Source organism: Callorhinus ursinus, unplaced genomic scaffold (assembly GCF_003265705.2).
Source record: "Callorhinus ursinus isolate GAN/ISIS: 27379988/994484 unplaced genomic scaffold, GSC_fseal_2.0 scaffold136, whole genome shotgun sequence".
NCBI classification, from domain to species: Eukaryota; Metazoa; Chordata; class Mammalia; order Carnivora; family Otariidae; genus Callorhinus; species Callorhinus ursinus.
Window position 1 is genome coordinate 2,353 of NW_027397198.1, and position 18,830 is coordinate 21,182.

The 18,830-nt window shown below is 37.3% G+C and overlaps 1 non-coding gene across 1 annotated transcript; it reads right to left on the reverse strand.

The window, feature by feature from the left end:
• Nucleotides 1-386: 386 nt before the first annotated feature.
• LOC112840664 (small nucleolar RNA SNORA72) lies at nucleotides 387-517 on the reverse strand. Its single transcript, XR_003212556.1, has one exon. It is a non-coding gene; the product is annotated as a small nucleolar RNA SNORA72 (small nucleolar RNA).
• Nucleotides 518-18,830: the final 18,313 nt, after the last annotated feature.

The window sequence follows — 18,830 nt, forward strand, 5'->3', positions numbered from 1 at the left end:
AGAAAGGGTTTCTTTTTCATAATTCATTTAATGGCAACTGGTAATCATTAAATTAGTAATGGTTATCTTCAAAAGATATTATATTAGCTGTGCTGTCATTTCTCAAGAATGCTCAGGTACCAGGCGCCTGGGTGGCTCAGTTGGTTAAGCGCCTTCCTTCGGCTCAGGTCATGATCCTGTAGTCCCGGGATCGAGTCCCGCATCGGCCTCCCTGCTCAGCAGGGAGTCTGCTTCTCCCTGTGACCCTACCCCCTCTCATGTGCTCTCTCTTTCTCATTCTCTCTCGCAAATAAAATAAATAAAATCTTTAAAAAAAAAAAAGAATGATCAGGTACCTAGGGTCACAGACATTTCCCACATAGGATGCATCATATAAATCAGACTTTGTTTATCACAGCATTTATAAAACCAGACCTAGAGAAAGAAGTAGGTCTGGGGACACGTGCATGGTCTTAATATAGTGTATATTTAACCTCCCCTGATTATTACAAAATTAGAACAGCAAGAATATTTGCAGGAAGAAAGTGGGTTTAATTAGTAGATGGTGTGGTTAGGAAAATAAAGATCTTCATATGTTTCCTTAATCAACAAGAAACAAACAAAAAGGGGCGCCTGGGTGGCTCAGTCATTAAGCGTCTGTCTGCCTTTGGCTCAGGTCATGATCCCAGGGTCCTGGGATCCAGCCCTGCATCGGGCTCCCTGCTCAGCGGGAAGCCTGCTTCTCCCTCTCCCATTCCCCTGCTTGTGTTCCCTCGCTTGCTGTGTCGCTCTCTGTCAAATAAATAAATAAAATCTTAAAAAAAAAAAAAGAAAGAAAAGAATAGAACTCTGGAAAACATTTAAAATTAAAAAAAAACAAAAACAAACAAAACCTGGGGCACCAGTGTGGCTCAGTTAGTTAAGCATCTGCCTTTGGCTCAGATCATGATCTCAGGGTCCTGGGATGAAGCCCCTCATCAGGTTCTCTGCTCAGTGGGGAACCTGCTTCTCCCTCTCCCTTTGCCTGCCACTCTGCCTACTTGTGCTCTCTCTGTGTCAAATAAATAAATAAAATCTTTAAAATAAATAAATAAAAATGTAAAAAAACTAAAACATATTAAAATTATTTATGTAATTTGAAATAATTTTGAGCAAATACTTGAGTATAAGAGAATTCTCTTTAGCTAGACATGTAGAAAATTCTTATCTGAATGACAAATTTCATGAAATAGAATTGAATTTCTTTTCTTTTGTTGAATTATAGTATTGTTTATTTAGAGATATATTTTACCTATTCATAATATTGTTTTCATTTGTTACCTATCTTTAAAATGAAGAGTAGGCTAAATATTCAAGAGAGTTAAGTTTAGTTACAGAACATGAATGTTGTAAATCATGGAACCCCGAAAATGTCTACTTCATGTCATAACTGACAAAAGTAAGAAGAGGAAAAGCAGAGGGGAGAAGCCATATATTAGGTAACTTCCTCTTCTTACATGGCAAGGCATTAGTAGATACTGTTTAACAATTATGGACTAAAAGTAGAGATCTGTATGATTTTACAGTAAAGAAATATAACTACAAGAAGGACAAAAAATTAGAAAAACAAAAATGAGGCTTGGAAAGAAAAGAAAATAGAAGTAGTAGGTGATGTAACTGCTAAATTTCAGCTACAATGGTAAGATGCCTAGAGACAGCATCCAACTGAAGAAAATAAACTGACAAAAAAAATAAAGGTTTAATAACATTTCGGTTTATGGTTGCAACCATAACATTAACTTGTAAAATTTGTATTAAAAAGTGGGGTAGTGTGCCCCTCAAAGAAGTGGGGCAGAGGGAAAAGCAGAAAGCATTTTAATCTTGTGTATGCCCCTTTCTACTATTTGAAATTGTAAATCAGGAACACGTATTATTATTACTATAATAATACAAATTAAAAGATCAAAAATTATAAAAATGTATGTACACACATACATCTGTCTATGCACATGCATAAACATGTACATAGATACATGCATATGCATTAATAGATATGCATATGTATGTACATATCCATGCTTTGAGATCTTTTCCCTTTGAGAGTATTAGTAAGACTCATATAGGTACGTATTTTCAGACATCTAATGCTGTCTTTAATTAAAAGATGTATGCTTCTACTTGTAAAATCCTGTGTCACCACTTCCACTTCTCCCTAAGGGTGAGGCAAATTCTAGGAATTATAAATATATATGGTATAATAAGTTGTATTCTCCATTAGATACACAAAGTTAATCTCATTACTCTCAGGATGGGGTGGTATATTCAGTTTCATGGGCTTCATTATATTCTCATTGATCATTAGGCTTAAAAATGCACAGTTTTTCTCTCATGAAACAAGCTGAACTGTTACCCATCCAGAGGCTTTCTTGTGCCCTGGTTGCTGTTCTGAAGAGGATTTTAATCACTCTGTAAAACAGCTTTTGAGGGTAATTACTTTAACATGGTAAAATCCCACAGCACAGAAATTTGGCCAGATCATGATAAAAACATGACTCAGAACAACTGCGCAGCTGGAGTATTTGATCAGAATATTCCCTTGCCTCATCCAAACTGTTCCAGGAGGTAACTTGGATAAATTTATATATATATATATATATATACACACACACACACACACACACACTATACACACATACACATATACATTATATATATAAGTTTTAAATGTATAAATGTTATAATATATACACATACACATGCATACATAAAAATTTTCTTTATCCAGGCATCCAGTGAAGGACATTTAGGTTATTTCCGTATCTTGGCTATTGTAAGTAATGCTACGATGAACATGGGAGTGCCGATATCTCTTCAAGATGCTGATTTTAATTCCTTCAGGTGTATTCCCAGGAGTGGGATTATTGGATCATATGGAAGTTCAACTTTTAATTTTTTGAGGAATTGCGATACTGTTTTCCGTAATGGCTGTACCAATTTACATCCCCACCAACAGTGTGTAAGAGTTCCCTTTTCTCCACATTCTTACCATCATTTGTTCTCTTGTCTTTTTGATACTAGCCATTCTGAGAAGTGTGAGGTAATAGCTCATTGTGGGGTTTTTTAAAGATTTTATTAATTTGAGAGAGAGCACCCACAAGCAGAGAGGGGCAGAGGAAGGAGAGTGGCAGAAGAGCAGAGGGGCAGAGGGAGAGGGAGAAGCAGACTCCCCGCTGAGTCCAATGAGGGGCTCGATCCCAGACCCTGAGATCATGACCTGAGCCGAAGACAGATGCTTAACCAGCTGAGCCACCTAGGCACCCCCTCATTGTGGTCTTGACTTACATTTCCCTGATGATTCCCTGATGTTGCTGAGTACCTTTTCATATACCTGTTGGCCATCTGTATATCTGCTTTGGAAAAAATCTCCATTCAGGTCCTTTGTCCAAATTTCCTTGGGTTATTTGTTTTTTTTACTATTGAGTTGTATGAGTTCTTTATATATTTTGGATCTTAATCTCTTGGGAGATCTATGATTTGTGAATATTTTTTCCCATTCTGTAGGTTGCCTTTTCAATTTGTTGATTATTTCCTTTGCTGTGCAGAACGTCTTTAGTTTAATGTGGTCACACTTGTTTATTTTAGTTTTTGTAGCATGTGCTTTTGGTGTCTTATCAAAGAAACCATTGCCAACACCAATATCAAGGATCTTTTTTCCTATTTTTCCCTCTAGGAGTTTTGCAGTTTCAGGTCTTACATTTAAGTCTTTGATCCATTTTGAATTTTTTTTTTTCTGTGTGGCATAAGGTAGTGGTCCAGTTTCATTCTTTCACATGTGGGTATTCAGTTTTCCCAACAGCATTCTGGAGATATTATACTACCTGATTTCAAGATATTGTACAAAGTTGTAGCAATCAGAAAAGTATGGCAATGACACAAATACATAAATAAATACAGAAAAGTATGGCACTGACCTAGACCAGTGGAAGAGATAGCCCAGACATAAACCCATGCATACACAATCAACTAATTTTTGACCAGGGCTAAAGAACACACAATGGGGAAAGGACTATTTCTTCAATAAATGGTAGCAGAAAATCTAGTATCACCTTCTTTATGAAGCCTTTCTTAATCATCTCAGTTCACATGCATTTGTGTACTCAGTCATTCATGAGTGCCATGAATGAACATAGTTTACTAAGCACTAATTATTTTTCAGGTAATAAGATACACATATAAATAAAAGTTATAGACCTTGTCCTCAAGCAACCCATAGTCTAGTGAGCAAAACAGATATGTAGGCAAGTCAACACATAACATAGTAAAGGAAATAAGGTGCTCTTGATGGAGGGAAGCTTAGAATGCTTTAGGAGCACAGACTGATATCCAACACAGTCTCGTGAGAAAGGAGAAAAAGTAGTGGTCAGGATTCTAGAAGGAATCCTGAATTTAATTGTAAAGGATGATTAAGAGTTAATCAGGCAAAGAAGAGTACAATGTTCTAGGCAGAGGACACCAATAAAACATATATTAACTGTACTCCTGACTTGCGTAGTTTTCTAGTTTGTGTTCCTAAAGAATTTCCTTGGCTGCTTGTAGACAATGGGTGAGTGAGTCAAAGTTGGAAGCAGAGAACCACATGGAGACTATTTGCAGTAATCTGTGTGAAAGAAGACTGTGGCTTGGACCATGGTTGCAAAAGAAATAAAAAGGCTAGGAGGGATTTGTGATATATTATGGAAGAAGAAATAGCATAAGTAGGTGATGGGTTATTTGCTGGGAAGTGAAGGAAAAATGGGAAGAAAAAATCATTCCCACCACCAGATAACAGTGGTATTTTTTACTGAGAAAAGGCAGTATGGTGAACAATGTTTGGCACGAGGGAGATAATAATGTGGTATTTTCATATATCTTTTATCTCTAATAAGTAAAGCAGAACTCTTAAGAGTCCTAAATATGGCATGTTGTTAAAAGAATAACTCTTTCAGGGGTTAGGGTATAGTACTAAGAAAATTAACTTCATTTAAGTTATGTAAAGTAATTTTAGTATCAGATATGTAGTTAAGTGTAGAGGAAATTCACAGTCATAAATAATTCAGGAGTACAGGGAGAACGAGGTGAGGTGGTAGGAGCCAGGGGTAACTTCATTCAACCAAGGGACATGGTTTTGTCTGGAACATAACCTTCATATGTTGGAATGGTGGAGGCATAGGTTGAGAGAGGGGAATGAGGGATATGCATACTTCTGCTTTCTGGAAGTGCCAGAAGCCTGATTAAAAGCAGTGAATGGCTTTTCTTTGCTCTTAGGTAATACAAGCTACTCTCAAATCTCACCCTGCACTCCAGCCATACTGATCCTTTTTCTGTTCCTTGAACAAGCCCCTCTTCATGATTTTGCAATTGCTATTTCCCCTGCCTTGAGTGTCCCTCATCCAGCCCTTTGATGATTTGGCTCAGTCCCATTTTTTAGGTTTCAACATAAATGCCCACTCTTCAGAGCAGGTTTCCTTTATCACTCTAGCCAACTTTGGCAAGTTGTTTCTCCACACCATGGTACTATCATAGTCTGTGTGTTCATATTTCATTGTTCCCAGAATGTAATCTCCATGAAGGCAAGCTTTGGCTTTATTCGCTGTAGTTCAAAGCCAGCCATAAAAGATGATGACTAAGCATTGTTATTTGACTGAAAAATAAAGTTTAAATACTACAAAGCAAATCAGAAGTACAGTTAATATATGTTTTAATGATTTCCTCTGCCTAGAAAGCTCTTTACATTCTTCTTAGCATGATTAACTCACACTTGTTCCTCACAATTGAATTCAGATATTATTTACAGAAATCTCTAGTCACTTTTTCTCCTTTCTTATTAGACCGGTTGCATGTTCCTCTGTGTCCCTAGACCATTCTATGTTCTCTCTATCAAAACCCCTTGATTTATTTTATTGTGTTGTACTCTTGATTTGTTAGGACTAAATAATCCCCATCTGTATGTAAACATGCTGTGATATATATCATCTTAAAATGATTTTAAATCCCTCCTGTAACACTGCATTCATTTTAGATGTCACCCTATTCTATGTTTTCCTTTATAGTAGAGATTTTTAAAAGGCTTGCCTGTATTTCCTGTCTGTGTTCTCTCTTCCTATTTTCTCTTACATCTATATCAGTTAGATTTTTGTCAAAAAAAATCAAAATAAAAAAAAAAGCAACTCCCAGGACACTACTCTTGTCAAGGTCACTAATGACCTCCCACATTTCTAATTCTGATACCAATTTTCAGACTTCACCTTAAACAATGTATCAGTAGCATTTTCAACCAGTGATCACCCCATTCCTAAAATGCTTTGCTCCTGGCCTCCAAACCACACTACTCATTGATTCATCTTTTCATAAATGCCGGTTCCTTCTTGTCTTTCTAAAGTCTCAATGTTAAAGACCCTCATTCACTCCCTAATAGGCTAATTATTCCCCAATTCATACCCTTAGCCCTAATCTCTAATGCCGTTGATTTTCTAATTAATGTTCTAATCCTTAATTTTCACTGACCTTGCCCCAAACTGAAGTCTTTTTGCTCCCCAAAACCTGCTCCTTCTCCCATCTTCTTTATCTGAGTAAATAGAATCCTCATTCTTCCAGTGGTTGAGGCCAGAATCCTTAGAGTTATACTAAATCGTTCTCTTTTTCTCACCACCACATTTAATCCATCAACCAAACCTTTTTTTAAATTTTTTTTATTTTTTTACTGTTATGTTAATCACCATACATTACATCATTAGCTTTTGATGTAGTGTTCCATGATTGTTTGTGCATAACACCCAGTGCTCCACGCAGAATGTGCCCTCTTTAACACCCATCACCAGGCTAACCCATCCCCCACTCCCCTCCCCTCTAGAACCCTCAGTTTGTTTTTCAGAGTCCATCGTCTCTCATGGTTCATTTCCCCCTCCAACTTACTCCCCTTCATTCTTCCCCACCTGCTATCTTCTTCTTTTTTTTTTTAACATATATTGCATTATTTGTTTCAGAGGTACAGATCTGTGATTCAACAGTCTTGCACAATTCACAGCGCTCACCATAGCACATACCCTCCCCAATGTCTATCACCCAGCCACCCCCCCTCCACCCCCCACCACTCCAGCAACCCTCCGTTTGTTTCCTGAGATTAGGAATTCCTCATATCAGTGAGGTCATATGATACATGTCTTTCTCTGATTGACTTATTTTACTCAGCATAACACCCTCCAGTTCCATCCACGTCGCATCAACCAAACCTTTAGATTATATCTGTAATTAGACTGCTTTTCTCCACTCCATCAGTGCCATCCCAGACGATGCAAACCTCATCTGTAGCCTAGAGCTCTGTACTACAATGACCCCCTATTTTACACTGTTAGCTTCTTTGCCTGTTTGGAGTCTGTTCTCCACTCAGCAAACATAATGAAATAATCCTCATAAAGAGATGTCTGATCAATTTCCCCTCACCTCAAAAACCTGTAAAACATTTGATATCTCTCCTAAAACACCCACTGATTAAAAAAAAATATTCTAGAGCTAGATTTGTATGTCTAAATCATGTCATTCATTGTCTTCCCCTATAATTTTGGTTATTTATTTTATTATTATTATGATATGTTAATCACCATGCATTACATCATTAGTTTTTGATGTAGTGTTCCATGATTCATTGTTTGCATATAACACCCAGTGTTCAATGCAGTACATGCTCTATTTAATACCCATCACCAGGCTAACCCATCCCCCACCACCCTCCCCACTAGAACCTTCAGTTTGTTTCTCAGAGTCCATAATCTCATGTTCGTCTCCCCCTCTGAATTCCCCCACTTCATTCTTCCCTTCCTGCTATCTTCTTCTTCTTCTTCTTTTTTTTTTTAACATAGAATGTATTATTTGTTTCAGAGGTACAGGTCTGTGATTCAACAGTCTTACACAATTCACAGTGCTCACCATAGCACATAAACTCCCCCATGTCTATCACCCAGCCACCCCATCCCTCCCACCCCCCACCAATCCAGCAATTCTGTTTGTTTCCTGAGATTAAGAATTCCTCATATCAGTGAGGTCATATGATACATGTTTTCCTCTGACTTATTTCGCTCAGCATAATACCCTCCAGTTCCATCCACGTCGTTGCAAATGGCAAGATTTTATTCCTTTTGATGGCTATATAATATTCCATCGTATATATATACCACCCCTTATCCATTCATCTGTCGGACTATTTGGCTCTTTCCACAGTTTGCCTATTGTGGACATTGCTGCACGTACCCCTTTGGATCACTACATTTGTATCTTTGGTGTAAATACCCAGTAGTGTAATTGCTGGGTCGTAGGGTAGCTCTATTTTCAATTTTTTGAGAAACCTCCATACTGTTTTCCAGAGTGGTTGTACCAGCTTGCATTCCCACCAACAGTGTAGGGGGGTTCAACTTTCTCAGCATCCCCGCCAACATCTGTCATTTCCTGACTTGTTCAATTTACCCATTCTAACTGGTGTGAGGTGATTAACTCATTGAGGTTTTGATTTAGATTTTCCTGATGTCAAGTGATGCTGAGCACTTTTTCATATGTCTGTTGGCCATTTGGATGTCTTTGGAAAAATGTCTGTTCATGTCTTCTGCCCATTGCTTGTTTGGATCATTTGTTCTTTGGGAGTTGAGTTTGAAAAGTTCTTTATAGATTTTGGATACTAGCCCTTTATCTGATATGTCATTGCAAATATCTTCTCCCATTCTGTCAGTTGTCTTTTGGTTTTGTTGACTGTTTCCTTTGCTGTCCCTATAGTTCATTTTTGCCCTTGCTTCCCTTGCCTTTGGTGATGGTTCTAGGAAGAAGTTGCTGCGGCTGAGGTCGAAGAGGTTGCTGCCTGTGTTCTCCTTTAGGATTTTGATGGACTCCTGTCTCACATTTAGGTCTTTCAAACATTTTGAGTCTATTTTTGTGTGTGGTGTAAGGAAATGGTCCAGTTTCATTCTCCTGCAAGTGGCTGTCCAATTTTGCCAATTCCATTTGGTGCAGAGTCTGTCTTTTTTCCATTAGACATTCTTTCCTGCTTTGTCAAAGATGAGTTGACCATAGAGTTGAGGGTCCATTTCTGGGCTCTTGATTCTGTTCCATTGATCTATGTGTCTGTTTTGTGCCAGTACCATACTGTCTTGATGATGACAGCTTTGTCATAGAGCTTGAAGTCCAGAATTGGGATGCCACCAGCTTTGCTTTTCTTTTTCAACATTCCTCTGGCTATTCAGAGTCTTTTCTGGTTCCATACAAATTTGAGGATTATTTGCTCCATTTCTTTGAAAAAAGTGGATGGTATTTTGATGGGGATTGTATTGAAATGTGTAGATTGCTTTAGGTAGCATTGACATCTTCACAATATTTGTTCTTATAATCCATGAGAATGGAATGTTTTTCCTTTTCTTTGTGTCTTCCTCAATTTCTTTCATGAGTATTTTATAGTTTTCTGAGTACAGATTCTTTGCCTCTTTGGTTAGATTTATTAATAGGTATCTTATGGTTTTGGGAGCAGTTGTAAATGGCATCAACTCCTTAATTTCTCTCTCTTCTCTCTTGTTGTTGGTGTATAGGAATGCCACTGATTTCTGTGGATTGATTTTATATCCTGCCACTTTACTGAATTCCTGTATGAGTTCTAGCACTTTTGGGGTGGAGTCTTTTGGGTTTTCCACATAAAGTATCATATCATCTGCAAAGAGTGAGAGTTTGACTTCTTCTTTGCCAATTTGGATGCCTTTTATTTCTTTCAGTTATCTGACTGCTGTGACCAGGACTTCTAATATTATGTTGAATAGCAGTGGTGAGAGTGGACATCCCTGCCATGTTCCTGACCTTAGGGGGAAAGCTCTCAGTTTTTCCCCATTGAGAATATTTGTTGTGGGTTTTTCATAGATAGCTTTTATGATATTGAGGTATGTATCATCTATCCCTGTACTCTGAAGAGTTTTGATCAAGAAAGTATGCTGTACTTTGTCAAATGCTTTTTCTGCATCTACGGAGAGGATCATATGATTCTTGTTCTTTCTTTTGTTAATGTATGGTATCACATTGATTGATTTGCAGATGTTGAACCACCTTGCAGCCCAGGGATAAATCCCACTTGGTTGTGGTGAATAATCCTTTTAATGTACTGTTGGATTCTATTGGCTAGTATTTTGGTGAGAATTTTTGCCTCCATGTTCATCAAGGATATGGGTCTATAATTCTTTTTGATGGGGTCTTTGTCTGGTTTTGGGATCAAGGTAATGGTGGCATCATAAAATGAGTTTGGAAGTTTTCCTTCCATTTCTATTTTTTTGGAACAGTTTCAGAAGAATAGGTATTAATTCTTCTTTAAATGTTTGGTAGAATTCCCCTGGGAAGCCATCTGGCCCTGGGCTTTTGTTTGCTGGGAGATTTTTGATGACTGCTTCAATTTCATTAGGGGTTATAGGTCTGTTCAGGTTTTCTATTTCTTCCTGGTTGAGTTTTGGTAGTTGATACATCTCTAGGAATGCATCCATTTCTTCCAGATTATCTAATTTACTGGCATAGGGTGGCTCATAATGTGTTCTTATAATTGCTTGTATTTCCTTGGTGTTGGTTGTGATCTCTCCTCTTTCATTCATGATTTTATTTATTTGGTTCCGTTGTGTTTTCTTTTTGATAAGTCTGGCCAGGGGTTTATCAATCTTGTTAATTCTTTCAAAGAATTAGCTCCTTGTTTCATTGATCTGTTCTACTGTTCTTTTAGTTTCTATTTCATTGATTTCTGCTCTGATCTTTATTATTTCTCTTCTCCTGCTGGGTTTAGGCTTTATTTGCTGTTCTTTCTCCAGCTTCTTTAGGTGTAGGGTTAGGTTGTGTATTGGAGACCTTTCTTGTTTCTTGAGAAAGGCTTGTATTGCTATATACTTTCCTCTTAGGACTGCCTTTGCTGTATCCCAAATATTTTGAACAGTTGTGTTTTCATTTTCATTTGTTTCCATGAATTTTTTTAATTATTATTTAGTTTCCTGGTTGACCCATTCATTCTTTAGTAGGATGCTCTTTAGCCTCCATGTATTTGAGTCCTTTCCGACTTTCCCCCTGTGATTGAGTTCTATTTTCAAAGCACTGTGGTCTGAAAATATGCAGGGAATAATCCCAATCTTTTGGTACCAGTTGAGACCTGATTTGTAACCAAGGTTGAGATCTATTCTGGAGAATGTTCCATGGGCACTAGAGAGGAATGTGTATTCCATTGCTTTGGGATGGAATGTTCTGAATATACCTGTAAAGTCCATTTGGTCCGGTGTGTCATTTAAAGTCTTTATTTGCTTATTGAACTTTTGCTTAGATGATCTGTCCATTTCAGTGAGGGGAGTTTGACGTCCCCAACTATTATTTTATTATTGTTAATGTGTTTCTTTGCTTTTGTTATTAATTGGCTTATATAAATGGCTGCTTCCATGATAGAGGCATAAATATTTACAATTGTTAGATATTCTTGTTGGATAGACCCTTTAAGTATGATAGAGTGTCCTTCCTCATCTCTTATTACAGTCTTTAGTTTAAAATCTAATTTGTCTGATATAAGGATTGTCACCCCCAGCTTTCTTTTGGTGTCCATTAGCATGATAAATGGTTTTCCACCCCCTCACTTTCAATGTGGGGGTGTCTTTGGGTCTAAAATGAGTCTCTTGCAGACAGCCCATTGATGAGTTTTGTTTTTTTATCCAACCTGATACCCTGTGTCTTTTGGTTGGGGCATAGCCCATTTACATTCCGAGTAACTATTGAAAGATATGAATTTAGTGCCATTGTATTGCCTAAGGTGACTGTTACTGTATATTGACTGTGTTCCTTTCTGGACTGTGTTGCTTTTAGGCTCTTTCTTGGCTTAGAGGGCCCCTTTCAATATTTTTGTAGGGCTGGTTTCATGTTTGTGAATTTCTTTAGTTTTTGTTTGTCCTAGAAGTTTTATCTCTCCTTCTATTTTCAATGACACCTAGCTGGATATAGTATTCTTGGCGGCATATTTTTCTCATTTAGTGCTCTGAAGATACCATGCCAATCCTTTCTGGCCTGCCAGGTCTTTGTGGATAGGTCTGTTGCCAATTTAATGTTTCTACCATGGAGGTTACATATTTCTTCTCCTGAGCTGCTTTCAGGATTTTCTCTTTGTCTCTGAGACTCATGAGTTTTACTGTTAGATGTTGGGGTGTTGACCTATTTTTATTGATTTTGAGGGGGTTTCTCTGTGCCTCCTGGATTTTGATGCCTGTTTCCTTCCCCACATTAGGGAAGTTCTCAGCTATGATTTGCTCCAATATACCTTCTGCCCCTCTCTTTCTTCTTCTTCTGGGATCCCAATTATTCTAATATTTTTTCATCTTATGGTATCACTTATCTCTTGAATTCTGCCCTTGTGATCCACTAGTTGTTTATCTCTCTTTTTCTCAGCTTCTTTATTTTCCATCATTTGGTCTTCTATATCACTAATTCTCTCTTTTGCCTCATATATCCTAGCAGGTAGAGCCTCCTTTTTTATTGCACCTCATTAATAGCCTTTTTGATTTCAACTTAGTTAGATTTTATTTCTTTTATTTCTCCAGAAAGGGTTTCTCTAATAACTGCCATGTTTTATTCAAGCTCAGCTAGTATCTTTAAAATCATCATTCTGAACCTTAGTTCTGACATCATACTAATGTCTGTATTGAGTAGGTCCCTGGCAGTTGGTACTGCCTTTTTCTTTTTCTTGAGGTGATTTTTTTCCGTCTTGTCATTTTGTCCAGAGGAGAATAGATGAAAGAGAGAACAAAATGCTAATAGGGTAATAACAACCCCAGAAAAATATACACTAAACAAATCAGAGGAGATCTCAAACTGGGGGAAAAGAGAGGGAAAGAAAGAAAAAAGAAAAAGAATATGATTTAAAAAAAGGAGTATGATCAAATATGATCAGGCTGATGCATAGATCAGTGCCACACACTAGTTTTGGGGCATATTTTGGTCTGTTAGAAGTAAGTGCCTCCCAAAATTTAAAGAAAGAAAAACTTATATATGTACAAAAATAAGTGTTAATATGATGAAGGGATGGAATATGACTGTAAAGATGAAAATTATAAAAGATTTTATAAAAGGAATTGATAAGATAAGATGCTGGTTGAAAAAAGACATAAGAGGATTAAAAAAAGAAAAAAAAGGGAGAGAATATGATCTAGGCAGGAGCCTAGAACAAAGCCACACACTAGAGATTAGGGTATATTTTGGTCTGTTAGAAGAAACTGTACCTCAAAATTTTAAAGAGAGAACAAGTTTTATATATATATATATATATATATATATATATATATATATATATACACCAAAAATAAGGGTAAGTACTATGAAGGGATAGAATATGACTCTAAATATGAAAAATAAAAAATATTTTTTAAAAAACGGATTGATAAGTTGTTGGTTGAAAAGGGAAAAAGAAAAATTCAAAAAAAAAGAAAGAAAGGAAAAAAAGTTAAAAAAATTAGCTTCAAAGTAGTAAAGAATCATGGGGAAAAAGCCATGAATTCTATGGGCAGTATTCCCCTAGTGCTGGAGTTCTGCCGTTCTCATTGATCGGTAAACTTGGTCTTGACCTGCTGTTCTTGCTGATCTTCTGGGGTAGGGTCATCTTGCCGTGGTTCTCAGATGTCTTTGCCGGAGGCGGAATTGCCCCGCCCTTGCTGGTCCGGGCACAGTAATCTGCTCGGGTTTTCTCTCAGGAGCTTTTGTTCCCTGCAAGCTTTCTGTACAGCATTGAAGGATGAGAGTGAAAATGGCAGCCTCCCAATCTCTGCCACAGAGGAGCCGAGAACCTGGGACCCCACTCCTCAGTGAGCCCCCAGAGAAAAGCAGTCAGTCACTCCTGTCTTCCCGGTCTCCGGTTGCACTCTGTGCTCACCTGGCCTGTGACTGAGCATTTCTGTCTCTGGCACACGACACCGTGTGGAGTCTCCAAACCCAGCAGATCCCTGCAGTGCACTCCCGCACAGCTCCTCCTGAGGGAGGAAGGGGAGTCTCCCTGGATCTGCTGCTTGTTTGGTCCCTGCTGGAAGAGCAGTGGCCCGACGGTGCCATGGAATATGGTTTATGGCAGCCCCGAGCTGAGAGCCTACTCCTCGGCTCTGTCTCTGCAGCCGGCTTCCCCACTCTGATACCTGGAGCTCTGCTGTACTCAGGCACCCCCAGTCTTTCTGTGACCCCAAGGGTCCTGAGAACACACTGTCCCAGCGAGGGTTCCACCCCCTGGCTTAGCCACTGGAGCGACATCCCTCAGCAGAACCGACTTCTAAAAGTTCCGATTTTGTGCTCTGCTGCTCTATCACTGGCCAGTAGCGGCTGACAGGGACCCCTTCCCCTGCCATCTATCTTCCCGAATATTGCCTCAGATTCACTTCTCCGCATGTCCTACCTTTTAGAAAGTGGTTGCTTTTCTGTTCAGAGAGTTGCTGCTGTTCTTTTTTTCAATCTCCTGTTGAGTTCATAGGTGTTCAGAATGGTTTGATCCCTATTTAGTTGAATTCCTGGGACCAGATCAAATTTAGGTTTCCTACTCCTCCACCGTCTTGCTTCTTTGGTTAAGTTATTTAACTCTTCTTTGCCTCAGTTTTCCCATGTGTAAAATTTAATAATTAATGTACCACATTCATAACATTACTGTGAGGGTTAATTGGCTTAAAACTGGCAAAGCTCTTGGGATGACGTCTGGCACAAAATTGCTGTGTAACCATTAATTGTGATTCATTGTTGTCCGAAGACCCTACCTGATGTAGGTCCCCAGTCACCATCTGATCTCCCATCACTCTCTCTTTTGTTCATTTGCTCCAGGCTTGATGGTCTCTTGCTGTTTACCAAGCATGCCAGCAAAATCCACTTGCAAATCTCTCTACCTATAAGATTTTTGACTCATATGTTTACATGGAAAACTTTTGCAAATTCCTTGGCTTCTGCTCAAAAAATATTTTATGAAAGTCTCCTTTGTTAATCTTCTTCCATAAAAAAGCGTACATTGTCGCATTCCATCTAATTTGCCTTTTTTTATATTGTATGGTATCTTGTGACAAAGCACATTTTCCTCTATTTGTCTGGATATTATCTGTCTTCCATGTCAGAGTTAATGTCCATGAAGGCAGAAATTTGTTTTTTCAGTACTGTATGCCACAAGCCTTGAAAGATGTGTGGCTCATAGGAAGGGATCAACAAATTTTTGTTAAACTTGTCCTTCAATAATCATAAGCATTTATAATCCATATTGAGGTGTTTACCAGGTGACAATTAATTAACATGTAAAAATGCACCTTATTAGCAAGTTATAACAAAGCCCAAACATAATTAATCAACATTTATTGTTTTTTTAGCTTTCATAAAGTAATTTTCCCATAAGTTGCTTAGATACTTTTCTTTCAAGAATTTAATTTCCTGGATCCTTATTTTGATTAATATTTATTCAGGTCTGAGTCCTACAATAACTATAATTACAGCAATTTTGAGAACATCACAATTGTAATGGCCATGTCAATAAAATAGTTATTATTCAAAATAGAAATTATGTTTTGTAAATTCCACTTAAGAAGTGGACGTTTGGTTCTAAAACATACCTTTCCTGCCAACTAGAAAATGTTATTAACCACAATATCACTGTTACCAGAATGTATCATTCTCATTTTTAGCGGGTAGTTTTTTGTAGAGAATACATAGAATATGTTGTAGCTCTTTAGAAAGAATATTTACCACTAAGAACCTTAGGAGATTTTTTTAAAGATTTATTTATTTATTTTAGAGAGAGAGAGCATTCATGGGAGAGAGGGGGCAAGAGGGAGAGATAGTCTCAAGAAGATTCCGTGTTGAGCATGGAGTCCGTTGGATGATCCCAAGATCATGATCCCATGATCTCAACCTGAGCCAAAACCAAGAGTCCAGAGCTTAACCAACAGAGCCACCCAGGAGCCCCTAAGAATCTTAGGAGAGTTTTTAAAACCACAAACCTTCTACTGTCCCATTGCAATCAGGCAGTGTCCAAATCTAAATTTAATAAAGAAAAGAAAATTTTTGGTGAGGCAGTTTTAATTCGATAATATCAGAGTACTTCCTCCACATTTGTCTTGCAAACTACCCCTCTTCCAACCATCATGGACAGAATTCTAAAGAAATCTTGTTAAGAAACTTGTTATCTCAGGATAAATTGAACAACCAGTAAAATTAACATTGTTCTTGAAGATTCCAAGTTATGTACATTTTTCCTTTCAACACTCCTCATTCCTATCAGATCATATTTGAGAAAACAAGAGCAGGACTCTAAAGCAAATAAGGCAACAGGAAAAGCAAATAAGGCAACAGGAAAATCAAAGTGAAAACTAAGGAAACAGTATTAGTGGAAGTTTTATTTAGGAAATACACATTGCTTTAGGTGGATTAAGTGGCACGGACTTCAACAAAAAAGAGTAATGTTTATAACTGCTTCAGAAAGACTAGCGGAGAAACATCAAAGCTAAAGATTCTGAGTAGCACACCAAGAACACCATAGAACTTGGGTTCCAGTGAAGTTACTACCTCTGACACAATCAGAACCATGGAGAATCAAGAAGCCACCACCGGAAATATTGAGGGTTTTTTCTTCTTAAGATGTTATTTATTTATTTGTTTGTTTGTTTATTTATTTATTTATTTATTTATTTATTTATTTAGAGGGGGGAAGAGAGTGAGGGAGAGAGAAAATCTCAAGCAGACTTCATGCTGAGCACGGAACCTGGCGCGGGGCTGGATCTCAAGACCCTAAGATCATAACCTGAGCTTAAATCAAGAGTAGGATGCTAAACACCATGCATCCCTAGAAATATTGAGTTTAAGAGTATACCATAGTAGATAGAATTCAAGCAGTAGTGTGCTGTTACGTATGTGGCAACCAGCTGGGGTTGTTCCTGTCTCCTCCTGGTTTAAAGTATTTGCCTGTAACTGTGGTATTGATTGTCCCACTATGGCCTAAGATAAGCACTGAGGTGAAATTACTATGTGGAGCTGTGAGGAGATGAGCAGTAGTAACACACCATTACATATTCTCCTCATAGTAGATACAATAGATGTAAATAAATTCAAGAGCACAGAATATGATCAAGAGCACAGTAAGATGTAAAAATTGGGAAGTGATGAGTGTTTAGTATTACCTTGATTTTTAATATAATGTATTTAATTGTAAATTATATAACTTAAATTGTAATAATGATTGTGTTTAAAAACCAGCTTGTAAAAGAAAGGACTAGTTTGGGTATATGTGTGGGGGGGAAAATGGGTAAAAAAAAAATACCTTCCCTGATAGAGACTACAATATTTTAGAAGAGCTATGAAACACAACTGCAAAAACAAAAAAAAAGAACATAGGCAAAAACAAAGCAAATTTGAAATTGCAAAACAGAAGCACAACTGAATCGGGAAGAACTCAGAGCAAGGTTCATCCACATTGAATTTGAAAATGAAGAAAGCGCCTAAGGAAGATAATGGATTTTGATATGGACCTTAAAGGATTAGTAAGAATTTGAGAGATGGGAGAGTATGAGCCATGATTTGTGATTAAAAACCACATAAACTGACCATGTAGCTTTAAGCAAAATAGTAAATATTTTGCAGTTACTGGGAACTGAATGAATCAATAGGAGGCTGAAAGAATCCAGCTCAGAAATCAGGGAAGGAAAATGGCAGTTTAGAAAACTGGCAAGAATCTTGCTAGGCAGCAAGAAAAATCGAGCCAGAAAGCATCTGCTATACCATTAACCCATCACTATATTAACAACAACAAAAATGTGAGTTGTAAATGCCTTTTAATCCTTACATCACTCACCAGAGTCAATATCCTAGGCAGGGATAATCTAGAGGCAACTTTTCAGCTAGTTTAGGTCATGGACTAGCAGTCTGGACTCAGGAATTGGGAAGTGAAGGAGTGAGAAAAAGGAGAAAGCTGCCCTGTAATATCATAAGTCAGAGAATGAATATTGCTTCTAGCGATTTGGATACCAAATTTTAGTAATTCGTAATTTGGAATATTGTGCTATTTATATGTACTAAAATATTGATTTTTTAAAACTGACTTTTCAATATTTTTTAAAACGTGAAGCTTGAATAATTTACATTTGAATTTACATTTTGAATCATAAGCAGAGAGATATACTTGACATTGATATTTTGAATAAAAAAATACTCATTTGAAAGGCATCCTCCATTGCCTACATAATGCTCAGCAGAAGCAGGAAATTGCTATTCACAATGTATAGTGATGATGTATAAATGTATAAATGGATGTACAATGTATAAAAGGATGATGTTTAATCCAAGTTCAAAGATTTTCTGAACATGTAGAATATAAAAGTGAAATACTGAAATTTATGCCTGTACCTCTGCTCTGTAATCTCTGTGTTTCCCCGATTAAACTGAAGGACAAAGACGAACTGGAAATGTTATCTTTGAAGTGAAACTGAAGCTCACTATCAGTAAGGAAATGGTTGTTCAAAAATAATACTCTTAAAGTTCTCAAACAACGGTTATTTTCTTGTTAAATAGAGTAAAAGTCTTGAGTTAGCCAACAAATAGCTCTTCACCTTTCTTGAGTAGAGTAGAATCAGAAAGCTTGTTGACCAGCTGAAACTTATAAAAGACATGCCACAGATTCGACAATGATCTAACACTGACACACTTTGCCATTTGATTGTACCTTTTTTAAATGCTCCAATCAGATAATTTCATATTATATTTTTATTCATAGTTTGAACTCTTCAATTGATGTATGTTTTTCATATATACAATTTTATTGTAAAGATATTGGTTAGAATATATAGCTTTTATTAACCTAATTT